We start from the raw sequence: 13524 nt of genomic DNA, 5'->3' as shown, positions 1-13524 counted from the left end.
GGTACCATTTATTATAATACTATAGAATGGGGATAATAGCACTGGTATACTATTATCCTCAATCAAAATTTGAATAAGCACCTATTTACTCAATTATATATCTAAAATGATTTTAATTCATAAAGCACATTTGGAATAACTTTGGACTTCCTCTTTGACTGAGGGCAAATGTGTCTGTTGCTCTATTCCAGGGATCAAAGTTGCATTTAAACCTCAGAGAAATAAAAAGTAAAAGCTCATAAATGGTAAGACTGAGGCAAAAATTCTTCTACTAGCACTGAGATGTTACCTAATTTGAATAATCAAACATCCGCAAGAAAACAGTCAAGCTCAGAGAGCACCAAGCACTCCTCAGACATTTTTCTATCCCCCACCTTAATTTTGATGGGCTTCTAGAGGAACCGAGCTTCTGCTTTAGTAGTATGAAAATAATTGTATTAATGTAAATATGCGGGGTGGCACGGTGGCTCAGCAGTTAAGATTCTGGGCTGGTTGGCTGGAAAGTCCGCAGCCCAAGTTCAAAACCCCAAGTGCCATGTGATATGATGAGCTCCCATCCTCACACTCCTGCCAACCTAGCAGTTTGAAAGCATGCAAATGGGGACTTCCGGTGGCAATGCCACGCCGATGGCAGCTTTCTTCTGGCCGCCAGCCCTGTGATAGTGAAAAGCGCACGGAGACAGCGAAAATCAGCTGTCCCGCAGCTTGAAAACCTCCCCCTTGGGAGAAGAGGGGGAGGAAAGTTCTCCTCTTGACCCCCTTAATTATTTGGGGGTTGGAGGGTGAGAGCTCCCTCGGAGCCCGAGGCTTTCTCCGCACTCCAGGACGCCTTTGCTCCGAGCTTCAGGAGCGAAGCAAGATGCCGCATTCACATCTGCTATTTAAAGGGACTTGTGAGTAATTTAAAAGCAGACAGAGCTGACCAGGAAAAGTAAAAATTGCAAGTGCTGGAAACTTTAACTCGGGGAGAATTAATCTTCTCCATATTTTGATTTGACTTAAAAGGAAAAAAAATGGTGCCAGAATGCTGTTTCTTTGTTTGAAAGGACAGTGTCAAGAAAGAGATACATTTGGCAACAAAGTTTAAACAACGTATTAGACTTTGTGTATTTACAGCTTCTTTCTTTCTTTAAAAGAAGGAATTCTTAGAGAATATTTTTTTTTCTTTTTTCTGGGATTTTGCTTTTTACTTTTTTTTTCTTTAACTGCTGATTTTGTTGAAGGGGAAAGTGAAACTTATAAGAAGTGGATTTATATAAGCAGGAAAATGGCTTCAAAGCGTTTGGGAATTTCTGCTGTTTCTAAAACATTCAAGATGCTTTAAAGCAAGCAGCACAAGAAATAAAGGAGGAGATGGCTGATCTCCTTGACAGTAAAATGAAGGAGGAGATGGCTGACCTTCTTGAGAATAAAAATAGAGAAATGAGGGAAGACATATTGCTTGCACTTCAAGGGTTAGCTACACATATTGAACGTTTGGATGATCGGGTGGATGAAGTTGTGGAAAATACTGAAACACTAGAAAGCAGAGTTGTCAAAGTTGAAAACAAGATTGATATAACAGAGGACGAAGTGACCATCTCACAATATAGATATATGGAATTTGCATTGTGAATAAGAGGATTAAAGGAGGACCCACAAGAAGATCTGAAAGAGGAAGTGGCAAAAGCTCCTATTCTGGGATGTGAACCTGAGGAGTTATCAAGAGAGATGGTTAAGATATTTAGAGTCAATTCCTAGATTGTGAGGCAGAAAAAATTACCCAGAGATGTGGTTATTTACTTTTCCAGGAGATCACTTCGAAATGCACTTATTCAGGCTTTTTACAAACAGAGATTTCAAATTGCAGATCAAAACATTATAATCTTAAAAGAAATACCTCCAAAAATTCTTAGAAAAAGAACCAATCGTTTTCCAGAGTTGATTTTTTTTAATTACTACTGATCTTTTCTCCAGGGTCAAGAATGTTAAGATTTTCCTAGAACATTGTCGGATCATAGCCCTGTATGGTTGGAGTTATTTGTTGAAGATGGGAAAAGAAGATCTTGGAGATTGAACGAAAATGTATTTAGATATGAGGTGCTTTCGCAGAAATGTAGAGAACATTTGAAAGAATTTTTCGCTTTGAATATGCATAAAGGCACATCGATGGCAATGGTTTGGAATGCTAGTAAAGCTTATATGAGAGGGGTTTTGATTCATATGAATAATGGATATAGGCGTAAGCAGATGCAAAAACGTAAAGAGCTTGAAGAAGAGATTAAATCAAAGGAGAAAGCTTTTATTTTGAACCCATCAGATAATAGATTAAGGGTTTCCATAAATTTGTTGAAAGAGCAATTTAATATGATAATGGCTGATCAGGTTGCAACTAATTTGTGTTATGCGAAACATAATATGTTTTGTAATGCAAATAAGCCTGGTAGGTGGTTGGCTTATTAATTAAGGAATAAACAGAAATCACATATTATAGAGAAAATAGAATATAAAGGTAAAGAGGTATATCAACAAAAGTTGATTAAAAAGAGTTTTTTAGATTTTTATACAAAATTATATGCTAGTGAAAATATGCAAGCCTTAGATATAGATAAGTACCTACAGGCAGCACATTTCCCTAGACTTTCAAATGAACAATGAAAGGAGATGAATTGTTTAATTACTTCTGAGGAAATTATTTTAGCAATTAAGCAGTTAAAAGTGGGTAAGGCTCCTGGTACAGATGGATTATCAGCAATTTATTATAAAATATTATCTACAGAGATGATAGAACCATTAAAGGAACTCTTTAATAATATCCAGATTGGAGGAGAAGTGCCTCCGTCTTGGAGAAGGGCTTTTATATCACTGATTCCAAATGAGGACCAAGACCTTACCCAGCCTAAGAATTATAGACCTATATCGCTTTTGAATACAGATTATAAGATTTTTTCAAAAAATATTGGCAAATAGATTAATGCAAGTTTTGAAGCAAATGATTCATAGTGACCAATCTGGATTTATAACTGGAAGATATATGAAATATAATGTAAGACAAATTGTTAATTTAATTGAGTATTTGGATAAGAACAACCAAGTCCCTGCGGCATTGATATTTTTGGATGCTGAAAAAGCTTTTGATCAGTTGAATTGGCAATTTTTATTGAAAATTGTTGATGAAATGAATTTTGGGGATAAATTTTTACATTCTCTTAGGGCTATATATCAACAACAATTAGCACAAATTATAATTAATGGGGGATTAACAGAGACATTTAAAATTTAAAAAGGCACAAGACAGTGATGTCCACTATCACCATTGTTGTTTGTTTTAACATTGGAGATTTTACTGATTAAAATCCGTGAATCAACTATAATAAAGGGAATAAAAATAAAACAGAATGATTATAGGTTAAGAGCCTTTGCGGATGACTTGGTTGTGACATTATCTCAACCGATTCAATTGGTTGTAGACTTGATGGAAATTATAACTCAATATGGAAAAGTTTCTGGTTTTAAGGTAAATAATAATAAGACTATAATATGATTTAAAACATGACTATGAAGGAAAAGGAAATGTTAGTTAAATTGACAGGTTATGAAATAGTGAAAAAGGTTAAATATCTGGGAGTATATATTACAGCCTCTAATGTAAAATTATATAAGAATAATTATGAGACGTTATGGTTAAAAGTACAAAAGGACTTAAATAATTGGAAAAAATTACAATTATCTTTGCTGGGGAAAATTGCAGCTGTTAAAATGAATGTTTTACCAAAGTTTCTCTTCTTGTTTCAAATGATACCTATTTTGAAAAAAAAGATGCTAATTTGGACAATTGGCAGAAGGGTATTAATAAATTTATCTGGGCGGGGAAAAAACCAAGAGTTAAACTTAAGATTTTACAAGAAGCATGGGAAAGAGGAGGACTTAAGGTGCCTAATTTGAAATTATACTATGATGCGGTGGTTTTAACACTGGTTAGTAATTGGCTTAATTTAACAAATAAAAGTATACTTTATCTTGAGGGATGGGACTTATTATATGGGTGGCACACATATTTAATTTATGATAAAAAAGTTGACAAGGCTTTTAAATCTCATATTTTAAGAAGTGTTTTATTGCGTGTCTGGAAAAAGTATTATTATAAGTTAAATTATAAAATACCAATCTGGGGAATTCCTGGACACCCGATAGAGGGTGTATCTATGGGTGTGAATTTGGATATGATTTCTTACAAGGAATTACTTAAATTGGTAGGGAATGATTGGCAATTAAAGTCGTTAGTTGAGTTAAAACAAGAAAATATGGTACAGTCCTGGTTCCAGTATACTCAATTGCAAGCTAGGTGGAAGTTAGATCAGAAGGTTGGTGTTACATTAATGGATGAAAATTTGGTAAAACAGATTAAAGATCAAAATCGAGTGCATATAAAGAGAATTTATAATGCTTTAATAGAATTGGATTCGGAAATGGAATTAGTTAAAGATTGTATGGTAAAGTGGGCCCAAAACATTCAAGAACCGATCCCATTGGATATATGGGAGATAATTTGGTTTAGAAATGTAAAATTTACCCAGGCCCAAAATTTAAGAGAAAATTTTTATAAAATGTTTTATAGATGGCATCTGGATCCTAAAACGTTGTCTTGTATGTATCCTAATTTACAGTCCAAATGTTGGAGATGTGGCAGTTTGGATGCTACTTATTTTCATATCTGGTGGACTTGTAGAAGTATAAAAGCTTTTTGGATTAAAATTTGGTGGAACATTCAAAAGATTTTCAAGAGAAAGATAAAGTTTACTCCACAATTATTTTTATTGGGCATTACAGATTGTGATACTAAAGTAACTAATTTGATGCTGAACTTGATAACAGCTGCAAGGGTATTGGTAGGGCAATATTGGAAGAAGGATTGCTTGCCTACTATAGAAGAATGGACGCTTAAAGTGTTAAATTTAGCAGAAATGGCTAAGATTTCTGCTTATTTGAAGGATCATTCACAAGAAAGATACATTTCGGTCTGGAGAAGATGGATTATATTCAGAATAAATATGGGACTAAAAATTCCATTTAGCCTATGAGTAAATTTTAGATTGTTATTATTATTAATAGTTTATTATAGTGGAATTTTTATTAGTTTTAATTATATGGTATTATTATTATTATTAGTATTGTTTAATAACTTGGATATTGTATTGTTTAATAACTAGGATATTAATTAGTTTATGTTTTTATTATTATTATGTTTACTTTTATTTTGCCTGTATTTATGTTAAAGGGGAGTTAAAGCACATTATGAACTTGGTTATTTATATAGTTGGTTAATGTTAGTTAGATTATGATTATTATATTTGTAACCCTGTACTCAGCTCTGGGAAGTGGGGGAGGGAGGGGGGGTTAGGGTGGGTTGGTTTGGGGGATTATATTGTAACTTTTATAAAACTTTTCAATAAAAAATAAAAAGAAAGAAAGCATGCAAATGTGAGTAGAGCACTCATGACATTATGCTAACCACATGACCACATAAATGTCTTTGAATAGCACTGGCTCAATGTCCTTGAAATGGAGATGAGCACACACCACACACACACACACACACACACACACACACACACACACACACACACACCTATCCAGCAATGACTAGCAGAGTGAAATCTGCAGGGACTTCTAAATACTCCTCAGAGATTCTAAGCAGCCCAGAAAACAACATTCTGAAAAGGACAATGCCAGATTGATTAAGACCCGCAAGGAGGAATCCACTTCAGACCTTGGGCTTCTCACATAACTCTGGTTTGCCTAGTGTGGGAAAACAAAACAAAAATCCCTTAAATTTTCAGTGCTGTGGTGGAAAAGGGTTACAAGCAACAGGTATCTGGAGTTTCCACCAAAGAAGGAGTTCCACAATCAGAGATCTGTGTTGTCTTGGCCTGGACTAACAAGTTTATGGTGGCACGACCTTTTGCTGCTCAGATGGGTCACAGGATGATAGATTATTTGGCCAGCTGTGTTTATAGTGGAGAAGAGGGATGAAAGTCTTCTGCTACCCTACTGACATAAGCAGTTGCTCTGTCCATCACAGCTACTTATTCTAACTATTCAAAATCTAGTTCAAGTTTTTGCCTGGGAATGGTGGAGATTATTTTGCTTGACTTCTTTTTTTTATTCACAAACAAAATTTGGGCAAAAGCAGTTCAATATCTAATAAATGAGTCTCATCTTTTAATTTTTGCTTACTGATGTAGTGTGACTAGATCAAAGTGTATTTATATTTCATATCCATATTCTCAGATTCTAATTATATTCAATTTATTGTTATTGTGAGGCAAACCACTCACAGGGAAGGCTCAGTCCTGCTTTCCAGCTCTTGGTATTTGCTCTAGATCAACCGAACCACATTAACTCTGAATATTAGTCGTTGATATCAAATACCAAGTTGGCAAGTAAAAAAGCTGCCCTTATCCATTCTATGATTGTGGATGAGGTGGCTGATCTGACATAGGTAACATACCTGGGCACAACCAAAAGTGGATGTGTCCTTCTCTAAAATATACATGCTTGGTATTCAAGTCTGACACTGGTTATAATCCTGGGAATGGAAAGTTGGGGTGGCATTTGTCATGCATGAAAACCTAATGCTTTCAGAGGCATTGCGCCACATAAAACTGGATGTGGCAAAATTATCTTTCAGGTCTTATCATGTATCTTACCATGTCTGCAGATAGCCAACCAGTGGTCCCTTTTAATGGTCCATTCCCTGCTGGGAAGGGATAGGTCACTAGAACATGCAGGTTGCTCTTGTTCAGCAATCACTCATTCAGTGACCATTCAAACTTATGACAGCACTGAACAAGGGGAACTTATGACTATTCCTCATTCTTGTAGCCATCAGAGTGTCTCCACAGTCTCATGTTTGCCGATCAGGCTTTAGGCAACCAACTTGCAATTACGACATCACAGTGTCCCACTCTCGTGTGACTGATAGGTGCGATCTTCACTGCTCGCTTCCAACAAGCAAAGCTAGGGCAGTCAAGGACCCAAATGATGATTGGGTGACTTCAGGACCCTGTGACATGTGGGCTTCACCTAACGACAGCGAGTAGACCTACTGTGATAAATTGGTGCAGTTGCATGAAGTTGCACTTTATAACCATGTTGTTTAGTGAATGAGTTGCCATTCCCAATTACTATTGTTAAGGGAAGACTTCCTGTATATGGCATTGCTGAGGGATAAAGATCTTTAGATCCACTTGGAATTGGATTGTGACTGGCTAGGTCCCACTGAGGTACAAGGGGAAGAGTATGTTGAGTTATCTGGAAAAGTCTGATCCTGAAGAAATGGGCAGCCCTTTGGGATTGTTAACCCAGCTACCTGTTCACCAGAACCTGTCTAAATAAGGTTGCACTGAGCTAGATGGAAGTGTCACACAATTTAGGGGTTTCCTTGGACTCTGAATCCTGCTCAAAGAGCCATTATGTCAAAGTTTATGTGGCCAGGAAGACTGAAGTTTTATTTAAGTTAGATATGGTTAGCTAGATATTAATTTTCCCTCCCTTCAATTATTTCCCTATTTCCCCAATGAAAAATTACAGACAACTTTCTAAGAAAAAACAACAATCAAGACCATACTTTTAGTCTTGAGCATGACTCCAAAGTTTCCTAAACTTTTGGGCTAAGTAGTATTTGAACACCTTAGCACCAAAGTTAGCATCAAGGCAACGACAGAACCAGAAGACTTAAATATAATAAAAATATGTCTTTGTGACTGCACATGGGTTTAATTTTTAGTAACTTTAAACTCCCTTTGTCAACTGTATTGGATTTAGCACAGTTGCCTGTCACTTGGCTTGTTTGTATAAATCAGCTTTTATGACTCTTAATTTTATGGAGAAAACACCCATGAAAGGTGGTTAATAGCCGCACATACTAATTCTAATAAAAGGGAACAAATGACAGAAGCCAATTATTTGCTCTTTTCTCGGTGAACAGCTTGGAGAAGTGACAATAGTGGAGGTCATATTTCAACAGCACACATTAAGTGTGGAGCAGTGTTCTCTGAGATATGTGGGTGATGGCTCTGTGAAATTATTTCTTCCTCCTTCTCTTAATATAAAAATATTAAGTACTATTAGTAATGGTATTGGCCACACTTTCCGAGTTCTGCCATCATTTAACTATATGTGACTGAAGTAAGGAAAGTGTCATGGAGGAGGGGTATAAAAAAGTCAAATATTGCATATGGGGTTTCGATCACATTGTCCTCTCCACTCCCAGATGGCCTTGGGTGTCAGGGGTGGTAATGAACCCTGGGTGGTAGTGTGAGGAGAAGAAGGAGGGGAGGGAGGTGAGAAGAAGAAGAAGAAGAAGAAGAAGAAGAAGAAGAAGAAGAAGAAGAAGAAGAAGAAGAAGAAGAAGAAGAAGAAGAAGGAGGAGGAGGAGGAGGAGGAGGAGGAGGAGGAGGAGAGGGGGAGGGGGAGGGGGAGGAGGAGGAATATCTCTTTCAGAAAAAAGAGAGGGGGAAAAACAGTGACTTTAGCTAAAATCATCTTAGTTAAAATTATATCTCTAAATACATCATCACAAGTTATATATCTGCATAGTTTCTCATAACTTAGAAGTACAATCCTATGCATGTCTACTCAGACAAATGCCCCATCGTTTGACCTTAGTCCTGGCTAAAGATTCACAGAGACTGACTTTAAATAACCATGTTTTACCAGGGTTGAGAGTTTAGGCTTTTATTTTTCTCCAAATGTTTTTCAGATGATGAATAGCGTATGTTTTCTGCTGTTGTATAGTGTAGAGTTCAAAAAGTTCAAAAATGCCTTTAACACAGGAGTTACCTTTCCGCTGAGCTATCCAGAAGAGACCTCTACATGTCTGAAGAGTAAAGGTGCAAAAATAGAATGAAACAAAAGGGTGAGAAGAGAGAAGGTCCAAGATGGCAGGTGATACTTTACTGTTCATAAAATTACTTCATCTAGAAGGCTATTTCAAGCATTCTAAACCCCACTTCATTTTTATAGCATCAGTCTGAAACATTTATTGGAGGAGAAAAAAATGTCCTGAAAAGCAGTTACTGCCAGCACAGTTTCCTTTCTGCATTTTGCACTAAAACCTCTTTGCTTGCTTTAGAAGATGGATAATAAAAGTGAAACCTTCCAGATTTTCACATCTTGTTGAAATTCAAGGAGATACCTTTCAAAATAGAAAAGCATCACTGATTGTTGCTCTTTTTCACTCTTGAGAGAGGTACTTAAATATCTGATGTTGTTATGTGGAGTGCAACATAAAATTATTCCTTCAACTACTATCACTTGATCCAAGACCTTGGTAGCTATGATTGGATCATGGAACATGTTGTGTTGTGAGTTCGGGAATGCAGGAAGGATGCCAGACCGAGGAGTACAGCAAGCAGCTCTTTATTGTGGGTGAAAACTGTACTGGGGGAAATAGGGCTACCTGTACCTTTATATACCTGGCCAGGTACGCTCTCAGCCAATCAGTTCAAACCTTAGTTTCCTGCTGAAAGCTAACCGGCCACAGCAGTTTCGGTACAGTGCCACCTGGTGGTATCGGCTATGCTGCGGCTTAATGTAACTCTTAAAACCCCCATACATAGCACCCCTTCCCCCTTTAAGAACAAACAATAGTTTCAATATTGTGAACAGCAATTAATTACAATACAATGACAACGCTTAACGATGACACGTCGTAATACCATGTCCTTCCACCTCCCCTCATGTCCGCATGTAATCAGTGAGATAGGCGGGTGGTCTATGAGTCCTGGATGACCGTCTTAGGGGTTCCCCCCTGTCCTGGACAGCAGAGTCAGTGGCTGAGTCCTGGCTGGCTGTTTCTGGTTGAACCACCCCAGAGTCTGACCCTGTGGCCGGGTTGTCGTGATGGCCCTGTGCCCGCTGTTGCCCAGGCCGGGCAGAGCTCTCTGGCAACAGTAGTGGGTCTGTGAGGTCCTCTCAGGCTCAGGTCCAGTTGTTTGTTGGTAGTGAGGATTTGTGGACAATGGAGGGTGGTCTTCTGGTTGGTTGTTCTGTGACCTTTCAGGAACCCGTTTCCTGACTTGGTCTATGTGTTATCTGATCTAACGGCCCCCCTCCACCCCTACAATATAGGATAAGGGCCCAGTTCTGTCCACCACCACCCCTGGAATCCACACATGTCCCAGACCATAGTTCCTGGCCCAAACCAAGTCATCGGCGTGTAGCTCCCTAGGGGGTTTGGGTTGCTCAGTCTCCGCAGCCACTCTGTCGGGGTGGAGCCTGTCCAATTTGGTGATGAGGCACCTTCCCCAATGAAGTTCCACTGGGCTCTTCCCTGTGGCTGTGCATGGTGTGGTGTGTTGTGCTAACTGGAATTGCGCCAACCTGTGATGCCAGTCTCCACTGATGATGCGCCTCAATGGATCCTTGGTCATTTGCACCATGTGCTCTGCTTGTCCATTGGTCGCTGGGTGGAAGGGTGCGGCTGTGACATGCCTAATCAAGTTGGCTGTCATGAATGCCTGGAAATCAGCAGAGGTGAATTGAGGCCCGTTATCCGAGACCAACATGTCAGGGAGGCCGTGTGTGGCAAAGAGTCCCCTGAGCACTTGGATTGTTTTGGCTGTGGTCATATTAGTGACTGGCACTACCTCTAGCCATTTGGAGTGGCTGTCTACCACCACTAAGAATAGCTGTCCTTGGAAAGGACCAGTGTAATCAATGTGGACCCTGGACCAGGGGGGGGTGTTGCCTCCCATTTGTGGACATGTGCATGGCGCATCTCCGGCCTGGACCTTTGGCATGCGTAGCAACTGTGTACCTGTTCCTTTATTGCTTTGTCTACACCTGGCCACCACAGATAACTTCTACCTAACGCCTTCATCCGAACTATGCCTGGGTGCCCTTCGTGTAGCGACTGTATTACTCTGTCCCTCAATGTTTCAGGGATGATGTCCCTAATACCCCACAACAGGCATCCCTTGTGGGCAGACAATTCATACCTCCTTGTGAAGTAAGCCTGGAATTCTGGGCCTGGGCTCTTCTCTTGCCACCCGGTGACTACCCAAAACTGAACCCTGCTTAGGATTCTGTCTGATGTTGTCTCAGCAGCTATGTCCTTGGCTTGTAGGGGGAATTTGGGTAGGTCCTGGATGGCCAGTATTTGGGCTGCCGGTGCTGGATCAGGTTCTGTGTTTGCTAAGGGTAACCTACTTAACCCATCTGCATGGCCCATTTCTTTGCCTGGTTTGTGAACCAGTTTATAGGAGTATGCAGATAGGAATATGGACCACCTGAGCTTCCTTGGGGATAGAATTTGGGGGGTTTGTTTGTCTGTTGTGAACAACCTCAATAGGGGCTTATGGTCAGTGAATATGGTGAATTCCCTGCCATAGAGGTAGTCATGGAATTTTTTGACCCCAGCCACTATTGCCAGGGCTTCCTTGTCAATCTGGGCGTAATTCCTTTCTGCCCCTGACAATGTTCTGGAGTAGTATGTGATGGGCACCTGTTCCCCATTTCCTTCTAGGTGGCTTAGTACAGCACCCACCCCATAAGGGGATGCATCACAAGCGATGCAGATGGGCTTAGAATCAATGAAGTGTGTGACTGTAGATTTGCAACACAGTAATTCTTTTAAATTTTGAAAACTCTTTTCATGGATCTTGGTCCAGTTCCATGCAGCCTTCTTGTCTAGGAGCCTGTGCAAGGGCTCAGCTATCACTGCCTTGTGGGGAAGGAAAGAGTGGTAGAAGTTTAGGAGCCCAAGGAAGGCTTGCAGTTCCGCCTTGTTCTTGGGGGTGGGGGCCATTTTGATTGCCCTCACCTTGGATCCAGCAGGGTGAATTCCCTTGGCATCAATTTTAAACCCTAAAAATTCTGTGGCTTTAACGCCAATGCAGCACTTGTCTCTTTTTAATTTGAGACCTGCAGAGTGAAACTTACCTAAAACTGCCTGCAATCTCTCAGCCAACACCTCTTCTTTGTCCCCTGCAATGAGGCCATCATCAAAGTAAGGACATACCCCTGGAATGCCTTTCAGAGTCTGCTCCATCACCTCCTGAAATATTCCTGGAGCTACACTTACACCGAACTGCAAACGGTTAACTCTGAAGGCTCCTCTGTGTGTGACTATTGTTTGGGCATCTGCTGTTTCCTGGGTAACTGGCAGCTGCTGGTATGCCTGTGCGAGATCCAGCTTTGCAAAGATGGTGCCGCCCTGGAGTGAAGCAAGGACGTGGCTGACCGTTGGAACTGGGTAAGCATGCTGATTAAGGGCTTGATTTATCGTGCACTTATAATCAGCACAAATTCTTACTTCCCCGTTAGATTTTAGGGGGGGTAACTATAGGGGTCTCCAACTCCCCCCCTTCTACCGGCTGTAAAAACCCCTGTTCCACTAGCTTATCTAGTTCGCTCTCAATCTTATGTTTGAGAGCGAATGGGACTCTCCGGGGTTTGATTCTCACAGTTAGGACGTTGGGGTTCAGATTAAAGGAGATGGGGGACCTGGTGTACCTGTCTAATTTGTTATCAAATATGTCTGCAAACGCTTTGCAGACAGCTTCAGTGGTGTTGGCCTGGGTGTTGTGGATGCCTGTGATTCCTATGCCTAGGGCCTTAAACCAGTCCAACCCGACCACGAGGATATCCAAGTGCCCTTGGAAATTCTTGAACTGCACCGAAAGGGTGGCCTCCCCCTTAATTTTGATGGGGGCGTGTTGGAAATTGGTTAAAGTTATGCTGGAAGGCCTCAATTTGGCCCACTGCTTGCTCCGGCCGCACACAAGTTTAAAAGTCTCATGTGAAATTACTGAGATTGCAGAGCCGGAGTCAAGCTCCATTTTTCAGGGAATTCCTTGCAAGTGGATGTCCAATTTAATCTTTGGGGTGAGCAGCCGGTGGGCCCCTGTGTTGCAGACGGCCCTCCGGTTTTTGAAATAGTCTATGGTGGTGCACTGATGGGCCCCAGTACCTTTCATTGACGCGTCCTCTGGCAGAAGCTCGTGTAGGCCACCTCGGGCATGGTTGCGGCAGACCACTGCGATATGGCCTGTCTTTCTGCAGGCCCGACATGTGGTCATCCAGAACTTACAGGTCGCCCTCAAGTGGTTTCCACCACAGCCAGCACCCTTGGGGGAGGTTGCTGGTTTCTGCTGGGCCCCCTGGTTACCGCGATGTTGCTGTGGTTGCTCCAACCTCCAGTGCACTGAGTCGATTTCGCCCTCCTGCTCCACTTTGCCGTTTCTGCCATATGCTGCGTTCTCCAGGTGAACAGATCCTTCGGGGCTTCTGGGTCGGTGGGTAGCCTGGCCTGCGCAACCGGCTGCCTTGTGAGCCAAGATCTCATCCTAAGCATCTTGGAGGGTCAAGTTAGGCCTCGTGAACAGCTTCTGCTGCAGCTGCTTGTCGCGTAGGCCGAACACAAGCCGATCGCATAGCCTCTCGTCCAAGTCAGCGAACTTGCAGAGGTGGGCAGCCTGCCACAAAGCCACGATGAAATCCGCTGCTGATTCACCCGGTAGCTGGACCCGTTGGATGAAC

The sequence above is a fragment of the Vipera ursinii genome (assembly GCF_947247035.1).
Source record: "Vipera ursinii genome assembly, chromosome: 1".
Classification (NCBI taxonomy): domain Eukaryota; kingdom Metazoa; phylum Chordata; class Lepidosauria; order Squamata; family Viperidae; genus Vipera; species Vipera ursinii.
Note: the sequence above shows the minus strand (reverse complement) of the source record.